At 36.1% G+C, this 16,230-nt stretch overlaps 1 protein-coding gene across 14 annotated transcripts in view; it reads right to left on the reverse strand.

Annotated features, from left to right (window-relative positions):
* The window catches only part of Tenm3 (teneurin transmembrane protein 3), a 2,741,632-nt gene extending 2,725,971 nt beyond the window's left edge, over nt 1–15,661 (reverse strand). For 6 of the 14 annotated variants that reach the window (XM_060381774.1, XM_060381773.1, XM_060381771.1 and 3 more), the window contains exon 1: nt 15,260–15,660. The gene's annotated coding sequence lies outside the window, so the exon portion shown is untranslated. Of the gene's footprint in view, nt 1–15,259 lie in introns of all 14 variants that reach the window. The other 8 variants (XM_060381770.1, XM_060381769.1, XM_060381766.1 and 5 more) reach the window with 3 other exon arrangements.
* Nucleotides 15,662–16,230: the final 569 nt, after the last annotated feature.

Below are 16,230 nucleotides of genomic sequence, written 5' to 3' on the forward strand. Positions count from 1 at the left end.
GTCTCATATCACGATGTATCGTTGCGTTCGTGCAGGTGTATATATAGCACACCATGTATAGGAATATTTTCATGAAGCCTGTGTTGGTCAGCTTGGGTAGCACACATTTTAACACTTTTATACTGTCTGTCAATAAAATGATTCTTGTCACAACTTAACCATTATGAACTAGTTTATTAGAAGCAAGTTATACTATGCTTAGCACGAATCCAGTTTTCTCGTTCATTTAGTAATTTTATACTATTTTAATTTATCATTTTCATATTTTGAGAACATAATACAAGAAAATAATAAATTTTAGGATTTAAGAAGAAAATTTTGGACTGTGAGAAAACATCCCCACTTTCCCCAATTACTACAGAAGGAAACACACACATTTAAAGGAATTACACATTTGTGATATGTTTTGTAACTGAAATCTACATCTCTATTTTAAAAATATTTTATTATTATCATTTATTACAATTTCTTCAATTTGTATCCCAGATGCAGCCCTTTCCCTCTTCTTTGCCAGACCCCACTCCCTCCCCCTTCTCTCCCTATGCCCCTCCCCCAGTTCACTGATAAGGGAGGTCCTCCTCCCTTTCCATCTGATCCTAGCCTATTGAACTCATCAGGACTGGCAGCATTGTCCTCCTCTGTGGCTTGGCAAGGCTGCATCCTCCAGGGGGAGGTGATCACAGAGCCTGTTACTGAGTTCATGTCAGAGAAAGCCTCTGCTCCCCTTACTAGAGAACCCACTTGGATACTGAGTCTATGGACTACATCTGTGCGGGGGTTCTAGGTTATCTCCATGCATTGTCTTTGGCTGCAATATGAGTCTCTTCAGGCCTCCCAGAGCCCAGATTTTTAGCTCTGTTGGTCTCCATTTGGAGTGCCTGTCCCTTCCAGGTCTTTCTATCCCCACTTCTTTCATAAGATTTCCCTGCACTCTGCTAAGTTTTAGCCTCTGCTTCAATAGCTTGATCAGTAGAGTCTTTCTGTTTGTGGGATTTAAAAACTATAGAAGATTGAATTGTTACATGTTATTCTTTCAAATGTGAAAGAATTTAAAAATTACATTTATATTTAAGTTTCATGTTAGTGTATGATATTGTTTTGCAAAATTAAATCCACCTTAATAATTAGAGAATATATAAAATTGGTAAATTCATTGTATATCATAGATGCATTATATGTATGAATTTTTTATTCTCCCTAACAATATATATAGAAGTAAATCTATATATTAATTTTTTTTTACTTTCTTCTATAGAGAAACAATGGGAAATGAATGAAAACATTACAAACAGGGCGTACACAGTAAAAATGCAAAAAATTGTGCCCAGTCCCACTTTCCTATGGAATTAATTAATACGCACATGCATGCCAAGTGCGTACTTAGGGGCCTGTGGCTATCCTCTGGATAGTGGCAGGAGAGAAGCATTCAACTCACAAAGATTTTTGCATACGGCATTACAAGGACAATGTAATATGTGATTATGATATGATATGAGAAATCTCTTTTCTCTTCAAGAACAATGTAACACATTTTTTCAAATGAAAAACAAGTTCCAAATTAAAAAAAAAAACAGCCTATTCAGGTTTATAATATTAGTAACTGATGAAGAAGGACTCAACTCAGTTTTATCTTAGTTCTCAACTTCTGCTTTCTCTATGTGGTTCACGTAAGAGGTTGGAGGCAAAAGCTTGTCACTTAAGGAACAACTGATGGGAATATGTGCTCTAAGCTATCAAAGCCTCAAAAATACCAGTGCAGTTGGCATTAGGTAAGTACTTATCAGGTAAGTACTATCTTCCTGGTTGGATTACTGATCACAGGATACAGATGTAAATTTTATTTGTGGTTCCTCTTATCCCTATGTTGTTCAATTGGTTTCCTTGTCTGACTCAGTGTTCTCTGTTACCTCTTATGTCTAGAAAAGAATTATGACCCTCCCAAGTCAATTTATTTATATTTTGTGTCAATTATTTGAGAATTTCTGGAGGTTGTCCAGTTCCAATGATATATTCAAAATTAATGTTTTGTGTCCCAAGGTCAAAACTTTTCCATGGTTGAAGACTGAAGAGTGGCTCCATTATGTCCTCAAATCCTGACCTCTTGTACCCAGGAACGTGACTTAATTATTTTGCAGATGCAAATAAGTGAAGGATGTTGAAATGAGATCATCTTGGATTTAGGATGAACACTAAGTCCTCTGACCTGCGATTCAATAAATGTGAAGGAGAGAGGTTTAACATAGCTTGCAATTTAAAGGAGATACAAAAGGGAAGGGTAAATGAAGATGAAAGCAGAGACTGAGGTCATACAGGTACAAGACAAAGAACTTGGATCCCAGGCAGTAGAATGGCATGGAAATAGCCAGATTCCCAGAAAATACCAATATGCTGATAACCTCTATTGGACTTCCGGGATTCAGTACTGCAAGCAAATACATCCCTGATCTTTTAAGGCCCCAGTTTAGGTGATTCTGTACGGTTGCACAGGGAAACTAATAAAGCCACCATTCCTGTCATTTTTTTTCAGTGCTTTGATCTCCTTCAAAGCAGTCACCTTTCCCTCCACATCTCCCAAAGATGCAATCACGAATTTCTTGTGATTAACTTCCCAATTAACTGAAACAAGGAAGGGAGGTCTGAGTGAACACCTGAAGAAAATGTCAAAATTACATAAATGTTAGGTGCCAGGAAAATACTTGTGCCTTTTGCAATTAAGTTGACTGACAGGGTCTACAGCAAGGCTGCTTCACTCTTGAACAGGCTTTGAAGCAATAGAATACAAAGGAGCTGGGATGACCAGAGTTGTCAGATGAAGGCCTGCTAATCAAACAAAGCTAGGGAAGAAGAGAAGCCCAATGGGACTGAGGGGTACAAAGATGTTCATTTAATATCACACACATACACACGCACATATATATGCACACACACACAATGCCAAAGAAAGCTGAGTTTTGCATTATAGAAAGAACACAATTTAAAGTTTACAATTTTTGTTTACATCAATGAATCTATTTATTTTGAATGACCTTCCTTTGTATTTATACAGCATTTGCAGTAACTATTGTTCAACCATTCTCTGTAGTATAATTGCCTACCTTCCCTTGCAATTTCTATAAACCCCACATAGAAAAATCCTCTCTGATACCGACATTGTATTTAATTTTTACCCAGAGTCCTAATTCTATAAGGATATCTCATACTGAAAAATCTATGACTGGTCCTATGATCATGTCCACATGAGGACTAACTAAAAGTAGGTGATTATCTGAAGGACAGAATATTGTGGGTGAAGTGCCAGGAACAAAGTTAAGTCTCAGTCAAGGGCAGTGTGACTGCTGACCTTAACACTGAAGGTTCCAGAGAAGATGATCGAAAGAAACAAGTGGGAGACTCTAACTCATCTTTAGGCAGAGTTCAGCCATGTGTGAACTCCCCGGGAAGCAATAGAAGTTAAGGTTTTATCCGGAAATATAACTTTGGAAGATCGCGTTTGCAAATATTCTGAAGACTGTTATGGTGTGATCATTTAATTTACCAGGTAGTAACCGATAATAATTTGTTTTATTTTTCTCTTGGGGCAGTCAACCAGAAGAATTAATCGAAACAGAGAAAGATTGTGTAATTAATACAAAAACTAAGTAAAAAGACAACAGACAATAAAAAGTTTAAGGATGAAAGTCTTAAATGCCTAGGACCCTGGCAGGTCCTGGTCCCTCTTACCTGAGGCCTCTGCTATGCACACTGGCAAGTTTACACAGCTTGATGACTCTATAAGAGAACAGCAGGCGATCAGAACCAGTACACCGTGGCTGACAGGGATTGCACTGTTGAAAGTCTGCCTTGAATTTTCCTGTCTACACTGGAATTCTTCCACAACTAATTCGAGCATGCACGGTTAAAAAGCAAGCAGTGAAGAAGGGCTGTCTGGAAGGACGAGGCATTGAGTTATGGACTGAGAAGCAGAGAAGCAAGTTCGGCAGAAGACAGATTTTGAAAACCTCTCCAGAGATCACGAGGCTCAGGTAGACATTGAAGTAATCAAAACCGAGGCAACGTTAAAGGCAAATCTAACTTGTAAGTTCACGTCATGTGCAGAAAAACATCCAGATTTAAAAAAAAATACATTGTATGAGAAAGAATATATTTTACAATTGAGAGATGAGGAGCAGCTCAGAGTCACAGAACCTACGAAGAAGCTGGGTGGCTCTTTCGAAACACTTCCAGGTTGTTGGAGCACCAAGAGGTGGCGACTAAGGAGTGCCTGGCTAGTCTGAGTAGCCAAAGCAGTAACTCTGGGTTCCTGTGCCAATTTATTATTTATTTATTTATTACAATTTATTCACATTTCCTTTGCATCTCTGCTACAGCCCTCTGCCTTGTCTCCTCCCAGTCCCACCCAGCTTTCCCCTTCTCCCCCTAAGCCCTTTCCCTAGTCCAGTGATCGAAACAGTTTTAAGACAAGGAGTGAAAGAAGACAGTTTCACAATCCCTATGCACAAACATCACAATCCCTATGCACATACACACATAAGCTATAACACACACAAACACACTCACACGCACAAACGGAGAGACAAATACTCATGAAAAGTGAAAGGTTATTGTTTCACATTCAAATGTACTTAAATTTCACACATTATAAATCTACTGTCAATAATAAATTTTGATAAAAACTACATTCGTTTGTGAATGAAGAAAGCATAATTTGTACATACACAAACAAATGTATTTACCAATTCTTTGATATTGGTAAATAGTGAAATAGCTACTGATGTACGTGACAAAAATATATGACTAATATTTTTTACACCGGAATATTACTTTCCTAGATAGTTTCAGCTTCAGTCCAAATAAATGGCTCTGTCATTAAGTATTGTGAAAATACTCACAGCTTTAGTCTAGGTGTCTCATGTCAGAGGGTGATAATAATGTAAGATATAAAACTGTGTGAGCTATTATATAGTACTGTATTTTACCTTGAAGCAGAAGTGCCAAAGATAAATTGATGTAGGATGATAATGTCTTGTAAGCATCATTAAATATTGTTTTATTGCTGAGAATATTAAAATAAGAAAATGTAAATAACTTAGAAAAGTTCAACAAACTTTGAGTAAAAGTCAGATCTCACATTATAACAGCATTTGTTATTACATTAAAATACAAAAACTATTTTTTCAGGCAAATATTAATTTATGAGTCAACCACATTAGTATAGAGTTTATAATTTTATTAAAATGTTTATTAAAATGATTGCATTATTAGCCACATGAGAAATAACAGACATTGCAAATTCTTTCTCCTATATTTTTTTACTTTTAGGATTAGTTCTAAAAAATGTTCTTTAATGTCAAAAATGTCATGAAAATAAATTAAAATGCATTTAGCTTCTTTGCTAACATGAGCAGGTTACTTTAAAGCTCCGAAGTAGAGAGGTTTTTAAAATAAGGCCTGCTAAATCCATACAACGACCAAACACATAGCCATGAAAAAGGTGATGTGAGAAAGATACTTAATGACATGACATTTTGATATCTAGACATTTTTGCAAAAGGTCGTGTTAAATGTAGAGATATAAAAAATAGATATGTCTCTCTTATTCATCCTATTGTTCACCTAAGTTCTCTATGTTATATTTTATACCTGTTTTTATGTATTATTATTCTTAAGAACTATTTCAGGGACCAGTGAGAGGGCACTTCACTGCCGGTCTTGACAGTAAGAACTGATCCCCAATTCTCACAGAATACAAGGAAAAAAATTTTGTCCATATTTTTGTCCTCCGACTTGCACAAGCAGGGTCTGGACAAACCTATCCACGTTCCTCATACCTTACAAACAAAAGCAAATTAGCATTAAAATATGTAAAGCCTTAATTTCAGACTTTAAAATGAGAATTTAGAAGCTTTAATTGTATCATATTTATAATAGAATGATGGATAATGTTTTCAATTAAAGAATTGTCCTAAATGGAGGAGAAAAAGAATGTCTTTAAACAGCAAATTAAGGTCAATAGAATAAAAATATACAATGCATGAATCTGTAATGAACTTTAAGGAATGAATTGAAAGATAATCTTTATGACTTTGTTTAATAATTGTGTATTTTATTGCTTTATGTGTATTTGCTCACATATTTATCGATGGATATGAGAGTATGGGCGTGTGAATGGCCTGGGAAGCATATGGAGGTTAGAAGACAAGCTTTGAGACTATGATTTTATTTTTAACCATGTATGTAAAGGCATTAAACTCTGTCAGTGTTGTAACAGACTCATTTACCTACTGATTTATCTTTACAGTTCTCATGAATATAGTTTTCTGTGTATGTTTGGGTTCTGTGAAGATAAATGTTTACAAATCCTAATAAATATCACAAGCATTTTGAGGCATATTTATTTTTATTTCCTCTTTTTATTTATTCTTTATTTTATTATTCATTTAGTATTTTACTTACCTTTTTATTGTTTCTTGGTTATGTTTGTTGGTTTTACAGTGTGAGTGTGTGTGTGTGTGTATGAGAGAAAGAGAGATTGAGAGAGAGTGCGTGTGTTTAGCTTCTCCCTGTGTACTCTTCTAAGCGAGACCACCAAAGCCAGAGAAGGATACACTGACATGTTTATCGTTTCTGCCACTAGGCCTTGCACAGGGTCTCACATTTAACCTGGAGCTAGCTGTTTTACTTCCAGGTAGCTGGGGAGCAATCCCCTGAAATGCCTCCTTCTCTGCACACATTAGGGTTACAGGCACGGACAACCACAAAAAGCTCATTTTATTTTTCATAGACGGGTCTCATACCTTTTGCTTGTATGTTAAATGTTCTTACACAATGAACTGTTTTTCCAGCCCTTGATGCTACTACAATAATCAAGGACATTCACAGGCATAACGTTTCAAAGCTTTACTCCTTGCACTGCAGAGACTGACGAAACAGTTTGTTCTACGGAGAGGCTTTGTTTCAAAAACCCTCAAGTAGATTGGTAGATGATAGATAGATGATAGAAATATAGATAGACAGACATATATAGATAGATAGATGATTAACAGGTGATAGAGAGACAGACAAATGATAGGTAGATGATAGACAGACAGACAGACAGACAGACATATAGAGGATACAAAAAAAAAAAAATGTAACTTCACTGAAAGCTTTGTCATCCTGGGTTTTAAAAGAACTGTTTATATGTGGTGTGGGACCTTTCTACAGTTGTTGCTGGTAGAGACTCTTAATAATGTACTATTTTAGTAACTTTGCTCCTGTGGGCTTGGTTTACAATACATGTCCTTGAAATGATAATTAGATCTGGGATTGATGGCTTTTCATAGCAGCAACATGCACGCAGGAATGAAATGGATTACACAATATATCAGCGTATGAATTTGAAATAAAAAAATTAACAATCTAGAGACTGAATTTTGCTGGAAAACCCAAACAACAATTTTTCCTGAAGACAGTTTGTAAGGGTAAACAGATTGTTTTCAGCTTGCCTATGAACAGTAAAAATAAAATACATGGTCTTCCTTTTAGTAGACACTGATAATGCTATCAACTACTTATATCTGTAGCATCGAGATGAGATCAGAATGCTAGCCTCCCGCTTTCTTCATGGAATATAGCACCTTTAGGAGCATTAGCGAACTTGTTTTTTTGGATCTGGGATCTGGTTTTGTTTGTGTGTACATTCTGCACATTTGAAACAGTCAACTCTCAGTCATTGCTAATGCTGTCAATGTGAGAAGGCTGTTACTTTGGGAGTGTATTTTAGTCTCTTTGGTAGTGTTTATTTTTGTCTAGCTATGTTTCCTAATACAAAGCCTTCTGGTCCATTATCTCTTGACCTTTTTCTGCTTTTTACATCTTGAGAATTTTGAGATGTCTTTCTATTACTTTTCCATGAAAGTACATTATTTACTGAAAGATTTTATACTTTATTCATATTTTAAGCAATGTTCTCTGACATTTCTCAGTAAAATATTTTCAAATATTACTGTCAATGTATGATAAACTAGGAGGTTTGAAATAATTTGAAATGGATTCAACAGCTGCAGCACTTTAAATTATATTACTACAAAACCTAAGAGTTTTGGTTTTCACAAAAGTTCAAAGTTCTGTTTTATCAAAGTTTCTTGTGGTTATTAAAGCCCATCCTTGGAAGCCTTTCAAATATTTGTTTGTTTTTTAGTTTAGTACTATGATGTTAATCCCATAGTAATTCCGAATACACCTCAATAAAATCAGATGACCATTTTTCTATTCAAACAGCAAAGAATTCAATCACATAACAGGTTTAATGTAAATTCTTTATAAAAAATATTGTCAAAGATTTAAGTTAGAGGATTCAGCATTCAACATTTTTATGAAATTCATACTAAACCTGATTCAAAGGTGCTTTATATTCTAAAGAGTGTTGGAGGTTAATTTTTTTTCTTACAAAAGCATGATTATTATTTTATCTCAATACTCGTATTGGTAAATTAAAGCTGTTTAGTGTATACAGAAGCATTTCTAAATTTAAAACAGGAAAAATTGAAAATTCTCAGTTTCTGTAAGTATATGAGCTGAAGTGCGTATTGAGCAATTCACTTATAAATAAATAGCTAATACTAGTATGATGGCAATTTGAAAAATGGAGCTAAAATATCAATGAGAAATCTGAAAAAAAATTATTATTGAAATTATTTTGCTTCCATTTTATCTACAAACACTTATTGACTAACTATATGCTAACACTAATTATTTACTAACACTTATTGAGATTGGGTCATTCACATTCATCTCTTTTGAAAGATATTGCTTTTAGGTATGGGAGCCAACCATTCAATTTTTTCTTTCTTTAAGCAATTGGTTTAAACAATTATGGTTGATGATTTTTAAAAGATAAGATAAAAAAAACTCCAACTTTACTTTAAATAGCATCAACAGATATATTATGAAACTATCACTGACCCTTGCTCAGAGATAAAGTTAATAACTTTCCGTTCTAATGTTGGAGTTAGCAATAGATTTTGAAACAATGAAAATTTAAATGGAAATGATGAGAGAAAAATCAAAGTACAGTTGAGAGAGAAAGCACTTGTAAATAAGGGATAGCATTAATTGCATGTACAAATATAAAGATTTTACTCAAATAATTCTGGAAAATATACTTTTAGAATGGAAATTCAGCTACAAAAATAAACTTATCAATAACAAATACTACAGTTTCGTGTGAATTTATCATGTAAAATAATTGCATTTTAAAATGTATTAGGAGAAGGCATAAATAGGTTTAGGTTCTATTTTCCAAGAAAGACCTATAGTCTAAATGATATAGGCAGAATAGAAGTCTAATATTTTGAAAGCCAGGTGCAAATAATATTTTTTTAAATAACAGCAATGAAGGAATGATAGTTCAGTTTATTCATTTATCTCTTAAAAGAACTCAGTACTGAAAAAGAATTACCAACTATCACTTAACACCTAAAATAATGAAACTTATAAGATAATTGGTTTATTATCTTAAATGTCTACCAACACAAAATCAATATTCTATATGTGTTAGTGGTTTAAATTTCCTTTGCATATTTGATCTTGAATAAAACATAACAATTTATTGATTTTAATTACTTGATGACAAGAAGGAATCAAAATCAGAGACATCAAGAGCACTGGATCTGGCATTTATGCTTTAAATAATTATGATTGAGCTTATGGATATTTTTAACTTCGGTGAAATAGTTCAGAAATGACTTACTAGGGAAGGTAAACCGCTTAGCATGGTTTTTTCCCACACCGTATCTGTTTAACCTTTTAATCCCCGTTCAACAAGTCATAATTACATTCTGACTATTCTATCCAAGCAAAAGCGTGTGGTGAGTAATTACAAATAGGAAACACATACACAGGAATCACTTTTATCTTTTCTAGTATTCAAGTTTGCTGAAAACAATTATCATATATAATCACAGGCTTAAAAATTATTGAATTTGAAATAGAATTAATTTCTAAAATTTTCATAAACAAGTTTTACTTAGACTTAATGAAATTTAGGTAATTCCTTTCTTGCTGATACCACTATATAACTTCTAATATATATATATTAGAATGTATATATACCCTTTAAATAGGTAATAATATCCAAACTTCCTTAGTGAGCACATACTGAACAATGGATTGAGCTATTTGGAAAACATTAAATATTGATACAACACTTTTACAAATGTGTATTTATGTCCATAATTAAGTGAATATTTTTTAAGTAAAAAAAGCACTATAGAATGTATTCAGAAAATAAGGGATGTGGAGCAGAGAGACCATATTGAGGATATGAAGGACTTTACTTCTTTCTTCATTCTCAAATAAGGTAGACTGCCAGGCGATTATCTTCTGATTTGAAATGTTAATGGTTATGACTTCATTGGGCTTTATAAACTCAAAAGAGTGGTTTTGGATGTGTTTTATTTTTCACAGAAATATTTTAAGTCTAATACCTGTATTATGTTCATCATGATCAGTGAATACTTTGAAAGCCCAGTTCAGACCTGACCGGAATTCTTACTAACCCGAACTAACTAGGAGTGCAGTAGACTCAGATCCATGACAAAAATCACTAGGCAAAGTAACAAGAGTATATTATTCGAGGTTTGCGAAAGCAAGTCAGCCAGAGCTTTTCAAACACCATCATTTAGTCCTTCAGGTTTACAAAAAGGCTTCTGTAATTTAGATACCAAGTCTTGATAACTAGTTGCACTATCCACAACTTTTAAAATATTCATCCTTAACAACAGAAAATAACATTGATATTTTGAAGCTTTCTTGGAGTAATCAAAATATTTTTAAAACGTCTAAATATCAAAGTACTAGTTAAGCTACTCTTTCATGTAATATTATGCTTGACCTCTCCCTCTTATGTTTTTTTTGTTTTTGTTTTTGTTTTTTTGTTTTTTTTTGTTTTTTTCCCCAAATCCCTATCCATGGTTTTGGAATCAAGTTCTGCTAAATATTTCCTTTTCACTAATTTGATATCAGTTTTTGATATAAAATATTTTTCAACTAGTAACCTTTAAATAAAATGTTTGCAAATATGGAAGATAGCTTTTCCTTGCTATGAAAAATAAGTTTCTGTCTTTTCCAATTGATTTTGTCTCAAATTTACATTATAAGTGAGTCATCTAATAAGTTGTTTACATGGAACAGCAGACGTTTTATTTTGTTTGAATGAACAGAAAGGCAAGACATCAGGTCATATATCTATGGATGAATGTGTGCCAAGATATAGGCAGAACTACACAATCATTTACAGAAGATTCTGGGACTTCAAAGAGAATTTTAGAAATATCAATAAAATACATTCTATCATAAAGTACCATATAGGTCAAGCTATACTTAAAAAACTACAGGTACATATATGCAAGCATACATGTTTGCAATCCAGATATTCACATTAACAATCAAAACATATGTACATACATACACTTTTAAGTGTAATTATGCTACATCTTAGTAGAAATTTATACAAGAAAATTGAGAGTGACAGTATTTCCTAAAAACTAAAAGTATATGTAATAACTATAAGATGAAATAAAAGATTTAATTAAACTAATGCTAAAATTTGAAAATATTATTTGAAGGAAAGCTTGTGATCTTCATCATTTCTTCTAAGATTTCTATTCTGAGATATGTTTGTAATTTCTAATTATGTCTAATATGAGTTTTATTTGATATTGCTGGATTTTCCTTATATAGTCTGAAACTTTTAAAAAGAAATAATAGGATCCACATGCCTCTTAAATATACACATTTTGCATTTGTGCACATTTTCTAAAATTTGTAAGTGAAAGCCATATCCAGTCAGAATTTATACCTAGACAAATTCAACAGAAAGTTGATGAGCTAGAAATTAAAGATAAAAGGTTTCAACTTTTGCCTTATTGTCACTGACTGACAAAGCTGTTTCATCTCCTAGAATAAAATGTAATGGAGAGAAAACAGAAATCTTTGCTTTTTCACAATCTCTCAGTTTCCTTCTGTGTTTATAAAAATTAATTCAGTTGAAATATTTTTAAGCCTAAGATCAATGGCTACATTTTATGATGCTTAAAGCAAATTACTTAATATGGTTAAGATAGGCTAAAGCTGTGAAGAAAATGAATGACAATGTACATAATGTATAAAATGAATTTTAAAAAGTCACACCTGGTGATTCCTTAGGTCAAAACATCATCATTTTTTTTTTTTATTTTAGAAAGTAAAGATTTTTAATTTAGAAAGTAAAGGTTTGCTTTAATTTCAGAGAGTATTCTACAAACATCCATGTATCATTGTAGTATTTTTGAATAAAAATTTAAATTAATAATTAAGCTATTTTTCCAAAACTTTTCTGTGTAGCTCACAGTGTTCCTTTAAGTGTCCTAGCACTAAATAAGTACACATGTATTTTATGGACTCTCTACATACCATATACATTTAATACGTGCATTTATTAATCTATTACTTCTCCCATAAACTTGTTGTTAGCTTCTGTAGTGTTGGAGCTTTCCTGTACAAAGTTCTCCCATAAACTTGTTGTTAGCTTCTGTAGTGTTGGAGCTTTCCTGTACAAAGACGGTACTAAGCAATGACTCTTCAAAATACTTTTGAAACATCTATTTAAAAAAATCATTGTGATTTAATTTGATCAAGATTCCGTTAATATTATAGACGCAGACAAACATAAATGCATCTCTTTTTCATAGAAAATAAGCATAATAATAACAATCACATATTGACATTTTACCATATTTATCTAGATGAACACCTGTGTTCTAGCTAGCTTTAAAATTTCCAGTAAGAGTTATCATATTTAAGGAACTTAACAGGTTTAGTAAAGATAAGAAGTTACACTTTCAGCATCTTTCTCTGAAGCTCTTATGCTCTTTGCTGGGTGAAGGACATAAACTTGAGGTAGTTTGTTTAGAAATATCTATAATCATTTCTCTTTGTTTTGAGCCAGGATAAGATTAGATTCTTCACAAAGCTAGCCACATTATTAATTGAGTGCCACTTGATACTGTATGAATCTACCAGAAATACATTTTCGAGGATGCACAGTTAGGGGCTGTTCAATTATCTGATTACTTAGAATGCAATCACATGTATTTTGAGACACACATGCACAGTGGAAAGCATATTTAATTCAGATGATCCTTTGCTCTAGTTTTCCAAAGGTGCTTTGCTTATCTCTGTGTTCCTTAAAATATTTAATGTAAACCTGCAACATTTTAAATACTAAGTTATGATTATAAAATAAGACTTAATTGGTATATTTCAGACTACTTAAACATAATAACGTACCACACTTTTACAACAGTAGCCTGTTTTACTACAGGAAAACATTATAAAGATACCGATTTGGTAGAGCTGACTAAGAGCAAGCTCCAGTGTTGAGTTCACTGGCCCTTCACACTGCTTAAGCCTTTTCTGCCCTGTCTGTAAAATGGGCAGTGCACTTTTCCCTCTCAACTGTGTAGTATTTTCTCTGATGTATTGCTTAGGATAAAGTCTTAAAATAAATGCAAGAAGTCAGATCTCTCTCCAATTTATTATTGCTATCATAATTGTAGATATACGGTCATTAAACAATTGCTTTGGGATAACACTTGCCTTGCTATCTGGAGACTTTCCTGGAGTGATGAAGCCACACAAGTTAGAAAGAGAAACCTTAATTCAGTAAATAACTGCAAAGCCACAAAGTTTTGTTAACTTTTTTTCAACTATTTTAGGAAATAAGTACCTCTCCCTATTTGAAGTTTAAAAAACAAAAACGTAGTTGTATCCAGCTTGATAATGTTTATTTATTTTTAGGTACAAGTTTATACACACACACAATAGGTCTTTAAGACTGTATCCTTACTCGTGCTATGACAAAAAATGCATTGTTTCTATTAATGGAACTGTTATTTATCATATTCTATCTGGTGGAAGTACCTGAAATTTTCATATGAATAGGTCCAATTTTACTTTAATTTATTAAAGAAGCTCATTAAAAATGTTCTATGAAAGTTAAAAGAGCTCACAGAACTGAATTTTTCACAGTTTTACATTAGTCATATTTCAGTTGATATGCCATTTTTTTTCAAAGATAACAGAAGATCCTGTGTTGCTGATGAGGCAAACTTCATATACATTTCTATTTCCAACAACGTGATTAAATCGGGATAAATGAGTGTTAGATTTGTTCTAGTGCAGTTTTCTATTGCTCCATCTGCTGGATGTGACTACATCTCCTGCAGCAAGTGGGAATCTCTCAAACTAACATGAATTAATTCAGCAGGTGGCTTCAAAAGGTTGGAGAATGCCGCTTGTGAAACTTATAATGACTTTTCCATTCTTTTGTTCGATGAGAGTCCCCATTTTACTGTAAGAAAACCGGAAGGGGGAAAGCAGTCTACAACCTCAGGGAAGATACAGTTCACAGTAGGTGAATTATTACAGACAAGAGACAGGCTAAGGTTTGAACACGATTCTCACTGTACCAGATTTATCGACATTTAGATGACAGGTCCTAAAGCCTTCGTCTAACCCAGGAATGAAAACCGTATGCAAAATAACTTTTAAAAAAACATTTAAAAAGACGACAGAAACATACACATCACAAAAGGCAGTCAGGACTCTCAACAGGATTAGCCAAGTGATAGGGTGCCATTTGCTTACTGACCCAGCAGCGTCTAAGCAGGCAGCTCTTGAGTCGCACTGTCGGACAAGGCAGCCCCAGTCCTCTGCGTTCTCCCAGCCACAGACAGGACAACGTGCAGCTGCCTCCACCAGCCAGGCCGCTTTTCACTACCGCTGCTGCTGTTTCCAACCCTCTCCGCTGCTGCTGCTGCTGCCGCTGCCGCCGCCGCTGCCGCTGCAAAGAAAGGGTTACTCCTCCCCGGGAGTCGAGTGGCTGCAAACTTCCCCTGTTTTACACGCAGGTTTTCCTGCAAACTTGTTAGCCCCTTTCTGCAGAAGGGCCGAGGGAACCTCTGACGAACAACACAGGCAATGGCATTGTAACCGTCACCCCCAAAAGGTAAGACCTGCGATTCTATCCGAAAAGCACCGCTCCCAGCATCAGCTGCCCCCACTCGGTTCCTATCTGCAAATTTACCAGAGTGAGCACTCCTCGCTGCCACCAGCTAGTGAGAAGGTGGAGGTAAAGTTTGACGAATGGTGACCACCCTGGGCAGGGAAGGCACCTAAGCAGCTACCTACCCACGCGGGCTAGGCGAGAGGAGATCCCTGCAGGAAAAGTGGCACGTACCTTCCTCCGGTTGCCGGGCTGCTAGCCCAGAACCCCGAGAGTCTGTGGTGTGGCGGGGTGAGCGTCCAGCCCTGGCCGCGGGCTCAGGGTGACCGGAGCCGGAGCCGGAGCCGCCGCCGCCGCTGCGCCCGGGCGCGGGGCCGAGCAGCCCGCAACGCGCCAAGGGCGCCGGGCACTGCCAGTCACTTGGCCCAGAGAAGTTGGGCAGAGCTTCCGCGGCGAGCCTTGGCCACCCGGGAGAGCAACACGTTTAGTTTGAACTTTCCAGCTCCAGTCCCAGCGAATACACACTCACGCACACACACACGCGCGCGCCGAGAGCCTGTCACAGGCGAGCGGACCAGCACCGGTGGCTCTCTGGCCGCGTCTTTCTCTCTCCCTCGCTCTTATTGGCGCGGAGGTTATTGTTTTATTTATTTATTTCCTCCTCTTGGCTCCATCTCCCCGCCTCCCCCCATCTCCCGCCCTGCCTTCTCCTCTTCCCTCTCCTCCCCCTCCTAAGAGTCTCTGAGCCCAGCGGTGGCTGTCGCTCCAGCTGCGGTGCGGAGGGCTTGCTGGCTGATACCCCCTCTTGGGGGCGCAGGGACCCAGGCTCCCTGGAAGGGCGGGGCACCAGGAGGGAGAGGACACCCAAGGGGCTCTGCTCGCCGTGGAGGTGGCGACCGGTGTCAGTGGAGGTGAGGGGACTTCTGTTCGGGTTTCCCCGGGACGGTGCTGCCTACAGCCCCAGCGCCTGCGAAGAGGGAGAAGTCGGCGATTACTGCACAGACACTCTCCGCCCTGGCGGTGGATGCACTTGAACCGCAACTGCCTCTGTGAGTGCAGACGTCCTGCAAGCCGCGGGAGACCCGGCTCAGTCACCAGTGGCTGGGCTGTTGTCCTCTCCCAGGCGTCCCCAGCCCCAGAGGGAAGCTCCTGTCCCCAGGACCGGCGTTTAGCCTCAGGCGATGAGAGTTATCATTTTTTGTAAA

Source organism: Meriones unguiculatus, chromosome 4, assembly GCF_030254825.1.
Source record: "Meriones unguiculatus strain TT.TT164.6M chromosome 4, Bangor_MerUng_6.1, whole genome shotgun sequence".
Taxonomy (NCBI): Eukaryota; Metazoa; Chordata; class Mammalia; order Rodentia; family Muridae; genus Meriones; species Meriones unguiculatus.